The 16,732-nt window shown below is 41.9% G+C and overlaps 1 long non-coding RNA gene across 2 annotated transcripts in view; it reads left to right on the top strand.

The window, feature by feature from the left end:
• LOC144684965 (uncharacterized) overlaps positions 1–16,732 on the top strand; it is a 102,720-nt gene that overhangs the window by 40,581 nt on the left and 45,407 nt on the right. For both annotated transcript variants that reach the window (XR_013577593.1, XR_013577594.1), the window contains exon 2: positions 13,761–13,890. This is a non-coding gene — a long non-coding RNA (uncharacterized LOC144684965). The remainder of the gene's footprint in view (positions 1–13,760; positions 13,891–16,732) is intronic.

The following is a 16,732-nucleotide window of genomic DNA, read 5'->3' as shown; positions in this document are numbered from 1 at the left end:
ATCCATTTTTAAAGGAATACACATGTGACCTGCTTGTCACATGTGTTGTCACCCATCAAAAGCCACAACTGAAATATAAATCATGGATTAGGCTTTAAAATTACTGGCTGTTTCTTCAGTTCTACAGCTTTTATGGATCTTGCACTTAATAGATGAGTGAGTTCCAAAGGAAAACACTAATATTTAAAACTACTTTGCAAGGACACTGGATAGCTTCATATATCAAAGCATATAGTCTTTTCACATTCTGATACTTGGGGCAAAATCCAACTTAGTTAGCAGGGATGAGTCGAACTCAATATGGGATTCTTAGGAAAATAGGAAAAGGAGGATGCTATCCCATCCTTTGGTCCTGCTCCATCATTCAATGGCTGATCTGTATCTTAACTCCATTTACACATCTTGGTTCTATTATTGCTGAATACCCTGAAAACATAAATCTACCGCTCTCAGTTTTGACATTCTCAATTGGCCCCCAGCCTCAACAGCTTTTTACAGGGAGAGTTTTCAACTAGCCACGTGTGAAGAAGTGTTTCCTGACATCACCCCTGAATGGCCCAGTTCTAATTTTAGTACTATGCCCCCTTAGTCTGGACATCCTTACAAGAACACAAGGGAAAGAAGCAGGAAGAAGACCATTTGGCCTGTCAAGCCACCATTCAATACAATCATGGATGATCTAGGGCTTCAGCTTCACTTTCCTACTTGTTCCCCGTATCCCTCGATTCCCTAAGAGACCAAAAATCTGTCTATCCCAACCTTTAATATAGATGGAACATCCATAACCCTTAGGGTAGAGAATCCCAAAGATTCACAGCCCTTTAAGTGAAGACCTTTCTCATCTCAGTTCCAAATAGTCAACCCCGTATCCTGAGACTCAGTTCTAAATGATCAACCCCTTATCTTGACCCCATGTTCTAGATTCCCCAGCTGTTAGAAACAACCTCTCAATGTCAACCCTGTCAAGCCCCTTCAGAATCTGTATGTTTCAATGAGTTCACTTCTCATTCTTCTAAACTCCAGATAATGTAAGCCCAATTTACTTAGCCTCTCATCACAGGGCAACCTTCTCATTCCAGGGGCCAACCCAGTGAACATTTGTTGTACTGCCTCCATATCCTTCCTTAAATATGGAGACCAAAGCTGTGCACAGTACTCCAAGTGTGGTATCACCAAAGCCCTGTACAGCTGTAGCAAGACTTTTTTTATTCCTGTACTTCAATCCCCTTGCAATAAAGTTCATCATGCCATTGGCCTTCCTGATTGCTTGCTGGACCTGCAAGCTAACTTCCTGGGTTCCTTGTACGAGCACACCCAAGTTTCTCTGGACATCAATATTTACAAGTTTCATGCCTTTTAAAAAATATTCTGGTTTTCTATTCTTATGATCAAAGTGAATAGCATCACACTTACCAACATTATACTCCATCTGCCATCTTGTTGCCCACCCGCTTAACCTATCTATATCTCTTTGCAGCGTCTCTGTGTCCTCCTCACAAGTTACATTTCCATATAGTTTTGTGTAATCAGCAAACTTAGTTACATTGCTCTCCGTCTCTTTGAGTCATTAATATAAAAGATAAATAGCTGAGGCCCCAGCGCTGATCCTTGCAACACTCTACTTACTAGTCACTGCTGAGCAACTTCGCAATGACTCATTTATGCCTAATCGTTGCTTCTTGTCCATTAACCAATCCTCTATCCATGTTAATATATTACCACCAACTCCAGGAGCCCTTATCTTGTGTGTTAACGTTTTGTTGTGCACCTTATCGAAGGCCCTTTGAAAATCCAGGTATAGTACATCTACTGGTTCCCTTTATCTACCCTACTAGTCATATAATCAAAAAGCTCTAATAAATTTCCCAAGCAGGAATTCCCTTTCATAAAACCAATTTGACATTGTCTGTTCATACTATGATTTTTGAAGTGCATCGTTAAGACTTCCTTAATAATAGATTCCAGCTTGTTCCCTATGACTGATGTCAGTCTAACTGGCCTTTAGTTCCTTGTTTTCTCTCTCCCTCCTTTCTTGAATCGGTGTGTTATATTTGCTAACTTCCAACCTGCTGGGACCGTTCCAGAATCTAGGGCATTTTCAAAAACCATAGTGAGACCATTCACTACCTTTGCAGCTATCTCTTTTAGAACCTGAGGATCCTAGGGATTTGTCAAATTTTAGTCTCTTAAGTTTCTCCAATATCTTTTCTCTGCTGATATTAATTTCCTTAATTTCTTCACTCTTTTTAGCACCTAGGTTAACCTCTATTTCTATGCAATGCCTGTGTTCCACTGTGAAGATAATAGTTGTTCAATGTCTCTGCCACTTCCTTATTCCCCAGGATAATTTCTCCTGTCTCTGCTTCAAGGGTACCAATGTTTACCTTAGCTACTCTCTTCCTTTTTATATACTTGTAAAAGCTCTTACAATCTATTTTAACATTCCTGACTAGATTGCTCTCATGTTATATTTTTTTCTGGCAGGCAGTCTTTCTACTCCTGCAGCCTCTGTCACCACCGTCGCTCTGACGCTCAGGCTGATGCACCGCCACTCACCTTCCCATTATTGCTGCTCCTCCAATCACAGACTATCGCTCTCCCATGTTTGCTGCTGCCTATCAGCAACAAGTATGGAAGTGAATCAGCCTGTGATTGGAGGAACAGCTCTTCACAGATCATGTCACTTCCATGCACCCCTGTGATTGAATTTTCCTGGGCGTTTTGGCAGCTTTCAAGGGCAAATTTGACCGCTGCCCCCATGTATTTTGAACACTGTTACGGATGCTTCATGCATTCAGATAAAAACCCTTTAATTTCATTTTTTACTATTATTCCTTGCATGGGCTTTAATTGCTGAATCACGTTAAACTCTCTGTCACTTCTTGTCCCACTCTGCTTGCCTTTATCCACATCACTGCACTGTTCTGTCACCTAAACTTTTCTCTTTGGATTTCTAAATTTCCCCTCACCTGAACCCTCCCTCTCCTCTGTTAGTTTAAAGCCCTATCACAAGAACATAAGAACTAGGAGCAGGAGTAGGTAATTCAGCCCCTCGAGCCTGCCCCACCATTCAATACGATCATGGCTGATCTCATTTCAGCCTTAACTCCAATTTCCCGCCATCTCCCCATAACCTTCCAACCCAGTACTAATTAAAAATATGCCTAACTCCTCCTTAAATTTATTCAGCGTCCCGGCATCCACTGCACTCTGAGGTAGTGAATTCCACAGATTCACGGCCCATTGAGAGAAGTAATTCCTCCTCATCTACCACCCTTTAGCCTAAAACTACGGCCTCTCATTCTAGAATGCCCCACAAGGGGAAACATCCGCTCCACATCTACTTTGTCTATCCCCTTTAGCATCTTATTTCCTCAATTAGATCTCCTCTCATCCTTCTAAACTTTAGCGAGTATAGGCCTAAACTGCTCAATCTCTCCTCATAAGACAAGCCCCGCATCTCTGGAATCCACAGTCCTATTTACATGATTTGCTCTGGTCGCAGCCCAGTTTAAATGGAGACTATCCCAATAGAACAGCTCTCTCTTTCCTGACCACTGGTGCCAGTGCCCCATGAATCAAAACCTCTTATGAACATACGCACATACAAAATAGGAGCAGACGTAGGCCATTCGGCTCCTCGAGCATGCTCTGCCTTTCAATAGGCTGATCTGTTTGTGTTTCAAATTCCACATCCCCATCTACCTCTGACAACCTTTGATTCCCTTGCCTAACAAGAATCTATCTACCTCTGCCTTAAAATTATTCAGCGACCCCGCCTCCACTGTCTTCTGAGGCAGAGAGTTGCACAACCCTCTGAGAGAAAGAATTTCTCCTCATCTTTGTCCTAAAAGGGCAACCTCTAATTTTAAAGCAGTGCCCCCTAGTTCTGGACTCACCTACAAGAGGAGACTTCCTTTCCGTGTCCACCTTGTCGATACCATTCAGGATCTTATATGCTTCTTCCCACACCATTCTTTCAGTCACACATTTAATTCTCTAATCTAATTGACCCATGCCAATTGACATGTGGCTCAGGTAACAATGCAGAGATGACTACCTTTGATGTTCTGCATTTCATTTGGACCATAACTCTTCAAACTCTCTCAGCAAAACATCATTCCAAGTTCCACTTATGTTGTTGATTCCTACGTGGACCATGACAATTGGATCCTCCCCCTCCCACTCCAAGCTTGTCTCTAGCTGCAAGGAGATGCCCTTAACCCTGGCACTGGGCAGGCAACACAACCTTAAGAGCTTCCAGTGGCAGCTGTAGCAAGTAGTATCTATTCTCCTTACTATAGTGTCTCCTATTGCTACCATGTTCCTTTTGCTCCCCCTACTTGAATGGCATCCTACACTATGGTGTCACAGTCAGTTCGCTCATCCACGCAGTCCCTCTCCTCATTCGCGCAGGTAGCAAGCACCCCATACCTGTTGGCTAAAGTCAGGGGCTGAGACTCCTCCATCACAACTTGCTGGATCCCCATACCTCCCTGACCATTGACCAACTCTAAAGTTTTACCAGGTATGACTCCTGGAACAAAGTATCCAGGTAACTCTCTCCCTCCCTAATACTCCGCAGTGTCCACAACTCAGACTCCAGTTCAGCAACTCTGAGCGCCAGGTACTCAAGCAACAAACAAAAACCACAGAAATGGTTGTCTGGGACTGCAATGCATTCCACAGATCCCCACAATCCAACACGTTACAGTCACAGTACACCACCATCTATGCCATATCTGTCTAACGTTATTTATTTAATTAGTCAATCAGTTGTTCATTTACATGGCTAAAGTAATAACAAGCCTCCTAGCTTGGGGACAAAAGAAGAACATTCACCGGCTACAAAGGCTAAAAAGAGTATAAAAAGCAGCATCTTTTCCCCTCTGCACCGAGTTCCCACATGTAGCAAATTCCTGACTTAGCACTCGTTCCTTATCACACTCAGTCCTTGTTGTCTCACTCTGAGCTTCTGCTTTCCGTTTATTCTATCAAATTCTTTAATCACCTTAAACACCTCAATTAGTTCACTCTTAAATCTCTTGTACGCGTGGGAATATAAGCCTAGTCTATGTTACAGATTGACTGACTTTGTTCTAGATGATAAGTTTGTCATTGTGTCTCACCTATGCATTTGTACGTCTGGTGTCACTAATAAGGAATTTGGAATGCACTGCCTAAAGCAGTTTCATTAGTCACTTTCAAAAGGGAATTGGATAAAAGTCTGCAGGAGAAAACAATTGCAGGGATATGGGCAAAGAGCCAAGGGGTGGGACTATCTGAATTGCTCTTCAAAAGTGCTGGCACAGACTTGATGGGCAGAATGGCATCCTTCTGTGCTGTACCGTAAACGCGAACCGAAGAAAAGTATTCAATGATTTGTTAGAATGCATAAGAAAGACCACATGATGCACTGAGAAGAGGAGCATTTGATATTATTTTCCTTTCCACCCTGTCCGCAGTTCAATGTCATTGCTTTTTCTGTGAAAGTATTGAGGGAGGGAGGGGGTTCTCCAAATATTAATGTTATTACAATCATTATTGTGGGATTTTCTTCTGAGGTTACAATGGCAAGAATTTACTTGGTAAGTTTCTCATTCTGTCTTACTTTTGGGCCAGAATTTTTTGCTCGTCGGGCAGGCGTGCACCTGATCCAAATGAACGTAAACTAACGTTGGGTGAGCATCCCAACGTCATCGCACACTTGTGCGATATTCCAGTCAGCGGGCGCACACAGGAGTCGACAGCGCCTGCCAGCAATTAAAAGGCCGAGTAAGGCCATTAAAGTAATAATTACGTTCAATTTTTCACTGCCCGTCCAACCTTATGTTTTGGCGGGCAGGTGAAAATGCCAAGCGGCCTTTGGATTTTTTAGGAAATCTCATCCACTGGCGGGACGAGGTTTTCCGACAGCAAATAAAAATTAAATAAAAATGCTTAAATTTCATTCATAACATGTTGCTGCTCATATGACAGAGTCACATACATTTCAAAATTATTTATTTTTAATTTTTTAAATCTTCAGCTCCCTGAGGCAGCTCTGTGCCTCAGCTGAGCGCTGCAACGTGCGTTTCATGCTGGGCAGGCCTTAATTGACCCGCCAGCATGAAATTGTGGTCAGGGCCTGATCGCGGGTGGCAGCTGGCTTCCCGACCGCTCCCGCTCGCCCCCGACGAGGGCAAAATCCTACCCTTGGTGTTACTAATGGGAGAAAAAGTAGCCAATCTCTATTATTTGTGTGCACTATCTTCTGTGCAGAGAGCATTTGGCCACCTGGTTCTTTCCATTGTAGTTCAGATCACTGCATTAGTGTTATAAGTCTCATTTTTAATCCCATCTTTACATTGCAAATAAAACATCTCTGCTATCGCTATTCTAAATTCTTCATGTTCCCAACCCTGCATCTGGCTTCCCTTATCTTATCATAGAGCTTTGATTCCATCCCTCTATTCTCTTGTGAGTCAAAAATATGTCAAGCTGTAATTTGAATACATCTACAGTTTTCTTTTTGCACAGCGTGGCTGTTTATTCTATATAATCAACATTCCTGTGTGAGAAGTCTTGGCTGAACTCCTTGATAGTTTGTGCTTTCCAAACTTCTAGAATGTGGGTAAAGTGCTCTCTTTTACTTGCAGTGGTGTAGGATTAATGATTAATGTGTGGCTTTACATTGCTACATTGAACATGAGAGTTTAGATGCATGTTTGATATTCTTTTCGCCAGGGATATATATGCACTTACCTATTAGAGGCAGAAGTGAAAAGGAGATATTATTAATACTCAGTTATTACTGGCCAGCTTTTCCAGTGATACCCACATTCCAAACATAAATAAAAATAAATTGCCTTCATTGAGATTCCTTGGACAATTAAGACCGTCAAAACAAATTGAAGCAGCACCATTTTTTTTACTCTTCCATTTACTGCGAACGAAGTTTATGAATGTAATTAGGCCAATTTTTAAGACATGGTGCAACACACATTAGACAAGGTCAGGTTTTTGAGGAAAGAGGAGCAGAATCCATTTTGTCAATTACGGGAATAGGGAAGGTTAAGAAAAGGTTTATGAGATATGGAAAAGGTAAAACGTGGAATTTTCTTTGAGGGAATAGGGGAAATTTGTTGCAGTATAAAGGCATTAGAAGAGGCAAAACGTTGTCTAGGATTCTAAAGTTAGACATTGACTCTTACGTCAACAGGTTTTCTGGAATGTCTAGATTTTTTCCTGATCCTGGCACCCAAAGTGCAAAAACAGCATTTCTCAAGAAATAGCTATTGAAACTTTAAAAACAGAATATGTTGGAAATATTCAAAGGTCTGACAGCCTTTGTTTCTCTCTTCACAGATGCAGTCAGACCTGCTGAGTATTTCCAGTATTTTCTACTTTTATTTTGGATTTCCAGTATTTTGTTTTTATCTTAAAATGGGATGGTAGTTTTAGGCATAAATACTGAACAATTGAAAAACTGTTTATGCAAAGTTATACATTTTGTGCAAATCAAGATGACGGTTATTAGTGAAGAGGAACAGAACGATCTCTTCCATCCTTTGCAATGTCCATGCTGAGCATTGCCAGGTCAAAATACAACATTGGTCAGATGCAAAGTGAAATATTCATCGTCTAACCAATGCAATTAACCTTTGAAAGCTAGCAGTTTCAGGGAATTTTCTCTGGCTGGAATGACCAACTATATAATTGCATCTAGCACATGGTTAACACATTATACCTCAAGGTGTTGCACATTTGTGGGGCAAAAAGTAATGATTGGAAGACCTAAATGTTTGTTTGTTAAAGTAATCTCTTTTGATACTTATATTCCTTGAAAGTCATACCTTTTTCCTTGCTTTAATTGGCTTCTCCATTCAACAACAATAACAACATGAATTTGTATAGCACCTTTAACGCAGTGAAATGACCCAAGGTGCTTCACAGGAGTACTGTCAAACCAAATTTGACACCAATCCACATGAAGAGATACTAGGGCAGGTGATCACAAGTTTGGTTAAGCAGGTAGTTATAAGGGGCATCTAAAGGAGGAGACAGTGGTAGAGAGGCAGAAAGGTTTAGGGAGGGAATTTCAAAGCTTATTAAAATAAGGATGCTTAAGAGGCCAGATTTGGAGGAGTGCAGGGATCTTGTTGAGTTGCAGAGGTAGGAGGCATTGCAGAGATAGGGAGGGGCAAAGCCATGGAGAGATTTGAACACAGGATGAGAATTCATTTAATGTCATCTAACTTTAGGTAACCAACTTATATTGCTCTCAGCAAACTGTTGGTAAGGTTCAAAAAGAAACAATGGGCCCAGGATTGCTCGGTCGTGTGCTGCATTGGTATATGAATGTGCCACATTGTGGAGATGGTTGGAACATATTCTCACTAGTGATTTATTGCAATCTGATCTCAATAAACCATTTAAATAGACAAGGGAAAAATGAGGACATGCCAGGACAATTTTGTTGTTTTTATGCCCCAAAGACAGTGGCCTAAGGATATATTGCCTAACCGTGTACAGGAGACAAGTTCTGCAACGTGGGAAGAGTAACAAAGAAACAGAAGTACGCTTTTTAATGCTTTGCGCCTGTTCCACCATTACATCATCGCTGATCTGTGACTTAACTCCATATACATGCATGGTTCCTTAACCCTTAATACCCTTGTTTGACAGATAGGATGTGATAGATGAGATTTCACAATCATAAGAATCTCTGCATTTTGAATTTTTTATTAAGGTTTATTAAGGATACATAGCTTTCCAGAAGGAGGCTCAACACCACCATTTTCTCAAGGTTAGGGCAAGAGCAATGAATGACAGCCTTTCTGGTGAAGCCCAATTCAGACAATAAATTTTTGAGTTGTCTTCTGCTGCTGCTTCTGGGCAATGGTCTGTATTTCTCTGTATGGGGAAAGTGTGAGGTTGGCAGTATCAGTTCTGATGAAAGGTCACTGACCTGAAACATTAACCCTGTTTTTCTCTCTCCACAGATGCTGCTAGACCTGTTGAGCATATCCAGCATTTTCTGTTTTCATTTCAGAATTCCAGCATCCGCAGTATTTTGCTTTTTCCTCTGAAAGCTATTCTGGTGGGAAGTTTTCATTCAATTGTGAGTGATATTCTGTAGGCCTTGGAGAGGGTGTGAAGGAGATTTACTAGAATGATATTAGGGATGAGTGACATCAGTTAGTTGCAGAGACTAGAGAGGCGGGGATTGTTCCTATTGTGTTTTGAGCCTCAGAGATATGCAAAGATGACACTCACCAGGTTGTGTATGTAGACACGAACTTAATTTCAATGGATCTAAAATGTCTTTCTCAGGCTTACAGCTTGCTTTCAGTTTCTCTAACCACACCCACAGACTTGACTAACAGCACACAGCATAGTGAGCAGTCAACAGACACATACAATCAAACACCAAACAACCGAACATGTCTCTTCCCCCTTTGTAAAATGAAAATACTTTATTTTAAATTAAACCATCCTAAACAACAAACATATGTACATTGAGTCATTTCTTACAGTTCAGATTGTCTATTTTCTCTAAGTACAAAAATAGCCTTTGAAATATGAAGGTCATTGATGATGGCACTGATATTAATGAATTTGAGGATGTGGTTCCGCTTGATCATCTTGATGAGGCAGATGGTCACTCATCAGAAAAGGAAATGTGTCCTCATAATCGCTGTCGTTGAAATATCCTGGTCTGCTCGCCATCAAGCGTCTCCGTGTTGTCATCGAACAGATAAGCATTGGTACTGAGTAACCTCTTGATCTGCTTTGGTCCTGATAGAGGTGATGCGAGCTTGTTGTTGTAATTTGACCCTTTGAACCCAAACTCCAAATTCAAATCATGGTTTCCTTGCGGGTGTTTGCTTGTCAAAGTACACTTTTGTTTTACCTTGTCGCTTTGCGATTTCTTTCGCTCTGACGTTCTTGTTGGATAGCAGTGACGGCTTAGGAATGGTTGGCAGCAGTTTTTCCCTCTAATTTTTTCCATTCATGTGCAGAATGAATTTTGCTATCTGCACCAATATCAAGGTAATGTGCACCATCAGTAGAAACAAAAATAATCTATTTATAGTATATATTTTTGCAGAGTTATCATAGGTGTGGAAGAAGAAGACAGAATACCACCCGCAGCCCCACAGCCATTGACATGGTAATGTACTAGTCTACAAATGATCAGATTTACCCAATTTAATTTTAAGTTTACCATGGTGGCATTTGAATTCATGACTTCTAGGTTTTAAGTTCAGTACCATAACCACTTAACTACCATACATAAGGGAGGCATTTGTTAGTTTTTATGACCAGCATGGCTGGCTTGTGTGTGCACAGTGTGCACGATGCTCAGCAGAGCAGCAGCAGTGAATATCCATGACCAGGTGGAAACAACCTATGGTCATATGAATGGAGGAAATTGGTGGACAGTCATGTGAGATACCTTGAAATCATTTCCAAGTATCATGTCTTGGATGAGCCTACACTTCACCCTTTCCACCCATGCCTTTTGGAGAATAGGGTCCACAACCTGAGGGAGATGGTGGGGACTGGGGTTGGGCCACCAAACCTGAAAGACATCAGACTTGCAGAGGAGAGGGCAATAGCTATCGCAAGAATGCCAGTGATTACAATTGAGCAGCTAACTGCATTTCCTACCTGGGATGGGAGAAGTGGGGGTGGGGGGTGGGGTTGGAAGAGGGTTGGATGGTACTTGGTGACGATAGGATGGCTGCTAAGAGTGGATGCTTCACCCCAAGTTAGGAATTGCGCAGGCAGTTGACGTTATGGTGCCTCCCTGCCTTGGAGCCATGCATGTGGCGAGTAAGGTATTTCAGGCTATTGCTGTTGCTCCACTTGTGATTGTATGTACCACCGACGGGATCGGGCTGCTCCCATTCTAGACTGCAGAATTTAAAACTGCTTTTTTTCAATACTCAGGAAGCTGAGTTTGAAGGCATAGGGGTCCTTCTTGCTAGTGTTCAGGGTGTGGCTTTTTAGAGAATCCTTCTTCCATTCCCTCCCTGTCTGGCACTCAACTTGCTTGCAGGTAGCATTTGATGGTTTAAAAGTTGCAGAAAGTTATTGCACTTTACTCATGAACTCTTTCCGGCCTGGCACATTTTTTCTGTTTGCTAATTGCATGGATCCTGATGGAAATGACTGTGGTTAGGAAATGCGATTTTTGCCCCTAATTTATACTGGGGAACAACATGTCAGTGGGGACGGATGTGCATTTCACACAAGAGGCATTCGCAACCTCTGAAAAGGGCATTCGAAAGTGGTTTGGGAATGCAGAGGAAAACCGGATTTCTTCTGCAAAAATTTTTAAGTTTTGCGAAAAGGAAAAGGAAATGTGTCCTCATAATCACTGTCGTTGAAATATCCTGGTCTGCTCACTATCAAGTGTCTCTGTGTTGTCATTGAACAGATAAGCATTGGTACTGAGTAACCCCTTGATCTGCATCCAGACAAAAATTTGGTCCACAGCGCTTATAAATTGAATGAACATTGAAGGGCAAAACTACATCTGGGAACTGGAGAACAGGGTGTTGTGGTGAAGAGAGAATGGAACCCTAGGAGTGAGAATGACTAGAGAGTGACGGTTGAAATAGTTTTGGGGGAAGTAGTGGCATTTATTCCACCTAGTTTTTTTTAGATTAAAAATTGATGAAATAGGAAGTAATAAACCAGGTCACCCTTTTTAAAGTAAACTGTCTCTCATAATGCATACAAATTTAAATTGGGGAAAGGTAGTTGTTGTGTTATGAGTTCATTTGGTGTCTCATTGATGAGGCCTTGAGACTTGTATGTTTAGACATGAACCATTTATTGTTGATCTTTAATTATGTACAGATCCCAGTTACTTCCATGCATGTGCTGCTACTGCCATGCAGGTGCCTTCCAGAGCGTCCTACAAGTCTATTACCATGTGACTCTATACATCATACTGTGGGTGGTGCTATTCTCCAGTCCCCCGTTAGCCCTTGCTCTGCCGAGCCTTTACATTACAATGGCATGCAGGTACACACATCATACAACAGTAGTATGCATGATTTAACATATTACATAAGATAATTTCATAAGAACCTTTGCATTATCAGAAGGAGATCTGGGTTAAAAATCGAAAACTTTTCACAAACTTCCTAAAAATGCCCTTGCATTTTTAATGTGTCAAATGTCCTTTGGATAAATGTTCCTTAGAAAAACCAACTGCAGCAGAATGACTATATCAGTTATATTAACTGGCCCAAAAATCTCTTGCTAATTCTTAATAACTTAATAATTCTTAATAACTTGCTAACATTTAATTTACTAACACTTAATAACTCATTAACTCTTTCAACTTACCTCCTATCCGCCACTTCCCAACTCCAGCTTGCCACCTCTCTCCCCAATCCTCCTGCTTGCTGCCTCCCTCCCGCTCACTGCCTCCCCTCTCACCACCACTCCCTCTCGTTACCATTCTCCCGCTGCCACTCCTGCTCATCACCTCCCTCCAGCTCGCTGCTTCTCTCTTGTGAAACCTTCCTTTGAGCGAGGGCTCAGAAGATGGAAAGTGAGAGGGAGGGAGCAAGTGAGGGAGAGGGGCTGCAAATGGGAGGGTCAGGGAGAGAAGCACCATGTGGGAGGGTTGGGGGGAGGCGATGAGATTTTGAAGCTGGACTGATGAAGATGATCTGACCATCTGTAAATGTACAGAGGTCAATAGCCAGATCCTGACATGGCTAACAATGTAATGAGCGTTTGATAATTGGTGCAGAGAGTGAACTTTCCACCATGTGCCAATGTTCACAAGCTTAGATGCATGCAGGCTAGCGCTTCCCGCTCTCCAGTAGGGTATTTGCACTCAGTTTCCGACAATGAACGTGCCGAGTACACGATTTGTCATTCACTGCCTTCAATGTACTGGGAGAGGACAGCGCCAATTGCATTTCCTAATGTAATTGTTGTGACGTACGTTTCCATGTGTGGATTGAAATGCATGAGGGCTGGCAGAGATGCTGTCTTCACCTTGAACATATCAAACGCTGTTTGCTGCATAATTGTCCATTCGCATTGTGTATCTTTCTGCAGTAGCTTTTGAAGACGCTCCATGGCCTCTGTGTACTTAGGAGTGAATTTATGATAAAAGTTGCTAGTACTGAGGAATAATGCCAGCTCTCACATTAGATGGAGTTTGAAATGCATGAACAATTTTGACATTGTTGTGTGTCAGCTTTACTCCAGCTGCTGTCACTCAGTATTTGAGAAAGTCAATCTTGGATGTCACACATGTGCATTTGTCCTTGTGTTGTGTGAGTCGAATGAGCACTGCTGATAACTGCTGAGCATGTTCTGCTTTGTCCCTCCCATGGACAATAATATTATTGAGAAGCTTGAGCATCCCCTCAATGTCTGACAAGACTGAAGAAATGGTGTTCATTGCTAGGTGCTGAACTTGGCCCACAGGGCATTCTGTGATACTGAAACATACCTTTGCGAGTGACATAAGTTGTAAGGTATTGACTTTTCTCTATTAGTGGTACCTGAAGATAGCTATGTCGCATGTCAAGCTTTGTGAAGACTGTGAGTCATGAAATAATGCTGATAGTTTTTGTGTCGTAGGAAGTGGATACATGCATGGAATGATTGTTTTGTTGACTGCCTTAAGGTCGCGCATGATTAAGTTTTCCATCTTTGCAACATGCAATGACTAGATTTGATGTCCATGGATGTGAGTTGATTAGCTTATTGATACCGTCTGCTTCAAGTCATTTCAGCTCCCGTGACATTTCAGCACAGATTGCAAATAGCAACTGTCGGTGGAATTGACATGATGATGTGAGGAACATGACTGTACCCCTTAATCTCCCCAAACCCAGCAAAAAAGGAAGGAAACCAGTGAACACGGTCAGTTTCATCGAACATGTTAACGTGTGTTCTGGTGCTAAGCTTGAAGCCAGGCTTATTAAACACGTTTATCTCCATAAAGGTTCTGCCTTTGGCAATGTAGAATGTGAACTTGTCTAGGCTGACGTTTTTGTAGAGCTGGACATGGTGTTGTAAATCAATGGGCACCTCCATAATTTGGGCACATTTTTGAACCCTGGCCATGATATGGCGAGTGTTGATGAGCCTGTTGAAGTCTCTTTGTCCGTAATCCTTGAGTTGGTCAGGCAAGCTCTGCCTGTGACCGAGTCTGAGGGTGCATTTCTGTGTAACTTCTTCCAATCAAGGATGGCAGATTCAACTTGTACTGCCAAAGTCGTGGATTTTTCCAAGATTAAACCATCATCCTCCATGAGTTGGTGTTCCCTAATTCATGGAATTGAATTTTTTCAATAAATTGGTCACGATTTAGTTAATTGGCTAGTGTGCCAAATTTACACATGGAAGTCAACTGCCGCAATGCTGCCACGTATTGTTTTAAGGGCTCACCATTTCCATCCCACCTCTGGCAGAATGTAAATAATTTGATCATCAAACTTTTCTTTGGTTGGATGTATATTTTGAGAGCACTTAACACCAAAACAGATGTAGATAGTGCCACCTTAAATTTCGCTCTTACAATCTAACCTAGTCTCCAATTAACAGTAACTGGAAAGTACTGTGTAAGCAGGCTAAGTTCTTTCTTTGTTGCAGTTTAGACAGGGTAAACTCACTCTTAGCTGTAGGAGCTGAGTAGTTAATTAGCTAACTAGTTGAATGTGATTGCTGTAGCCCCAGTTTAGTTTACTATAAATTCAGGGTTCTTTAGTGCAGCCTTGGCAAATGGAATGCAGCTGAGTTAACTAAGTGAAGACTTGGAGTTTGGTGAGAGAGGAGTTCAGTAAAGGTGGGGTAGGAAGGATGTGTTTGTTTCCTTTTTCTATCTTTCTCACCCTATAGAAATTTGTTCTTGCTCTACTACAGGGGAAGGAGCTAGCATCTGGTAAGGGAATGGTCTGTACGGAACACTCTAGTCCACTCCTCCATCACCCTCAACACCTCAAACCCCTCCGACGGCATCTTCCCATGCAATCGCAGAAGGTGCAACACCTGCCCCTTTACTTCTCACCGTCCAAAGGCCCAAACACTCCTTTCAAGTGAAGCAGTGGTCTCCTCTACATTGGAGAGACCAAACGCAGACTGGGTGACCGCTTTGCAGAACACCTTTGGTCTGTCTGCAAGCATGACCCAGACCATCCTGTCGCTTGCCATTTCAACACTCCACCCTGCTGTCATGCCCACATGTCCGTCCTTGGCTTGCTACAATGTTCCAGTGAAGCTCAACGCAAACTGGAGGAACAGCATCTCATCTTCCGACTAGGCACTTTACAGCCTTCCGGACTTAACATTGAGTTCAACAACTTCAGACCATGAACTCTCTCCTCCATCCTCACCCCTTTTTGATCCCCTTTTCTCAAATATTTATTTTAAAATTTTTATATATATATATTTTTTTTACCACCTATTTTTATTATTATTATAATTTTTAACATTTATTTCAATTTTTATTCCTTGTTTTATCCCAACTTTTTAGCCTATTTCGATCTTTTTCCCACACCAGCCCCTCCCCCCACCCCACCCCCACTAGGGCCATCTTTCACTTGCTCATCCTGCTTTCCACTCTTAATGTCACCATTAACACCTCCTTTAGCCAGTATCACCACCATCAACACCCCTTTTGTTAATGACATCTTTTGCAATCTCTCCTTTGCCTCTACTTATCACTGGCCTTCTATCCAGCTTCACCTGTCCCACCCCCCTTAAACAGTATATATTTCACCATATTTTTACTTCTCTTTAGTTCTGAAGAAGAGTCATCTTGACTCTCTGTCTTTTTCTCCACAGATGCTGTCAGACCTGCTGAGTTTTTCCAGCATTTTTTGTTTTTGTTTGTGAGGAAGGAAGCTCTGCATAGTCAGTGTGACTAGGCACCAAATTAAGAAGCTCAAAAGTAATAGTTTCTGGATTATTACCTGAGCCACGTGCAAATTGGCATAGGACAAATAAGATTAGAGAAATTAATGTGTGGCTCAAAGACTGGTGTGGGAGAAGTGGCTTGTGGTTTATGGGTCACTGACACCAGTATTGGGGAAAGTAGATTTGTACCATTGGGACGGTCTACACCTGAACCGTGCTAAGGCTGGTGTCCTCGCGAGCCGCATAACTAGGGAAGTAGAGAGCGTTTTAAACAGAATAGTAGGGGCAGGCAAGGGATCAAATCTGGGAAGATGTGGTAAACCAAAGAGTAGAGAATGGCATTAATATAGGAAATGATAAACAGACTGTGACAGGAAGGGACAGAGAGTACAATTCTAAGAGTAAATCAGCAGATAAGGCTGGATGCTACAAAAATAAGAAAAGGACAAAACTAAAGGCTCTGTATCTAAACGCATGTAGCATTTGAAACAAAACAGATGAACTGATGGCGCAAATAGAAATAAATAAGTACCATCTGATAGCCATTACAGAGACATGGCTACAGGATGACATAGATTGGGACCTGAAATTTGAAGGGTACATGACATTTAGGAAGGACAGGAAGTTAGGAAAAGGTGGAGGGGTGGCTTTGTTAATTAATGATGGTATTAGCACATTAGAGAGGGATGACCTAAGTTCAGGAAACCAGGATGTAGAAGCAGTTTGTGTTGAGGTGAGAAATGATAAAGGCAAGAAGTCACTTATGGGAGTGGTGTACAGACCCCCTAATTGTAACTACATGGTAGGACAAAGTATAAAAGAAGAGATAATGGGAACTTGCCAGAAA

This window comes from Cetorhinus maximus, chromosome 9 (genome assembly GCF_964194155.1).
Source record: "Cetorhinus maximus chromosome 9, sCetMax3.hap1.1, whole genome shotgun sequence".
NCBI classification, from domain to species: Eukaryota; Metazoa; Chordata; class Chondrichthyes; order Lamniformes; family Cetorhinidae; genus Cetorhinus; species Cetorhinus maximus.
The sequence above is the reverse complement of the archived record's forward strand: the minus strand, read 5'-3'. Positions and strand labels throughout refer to the sequence as shown.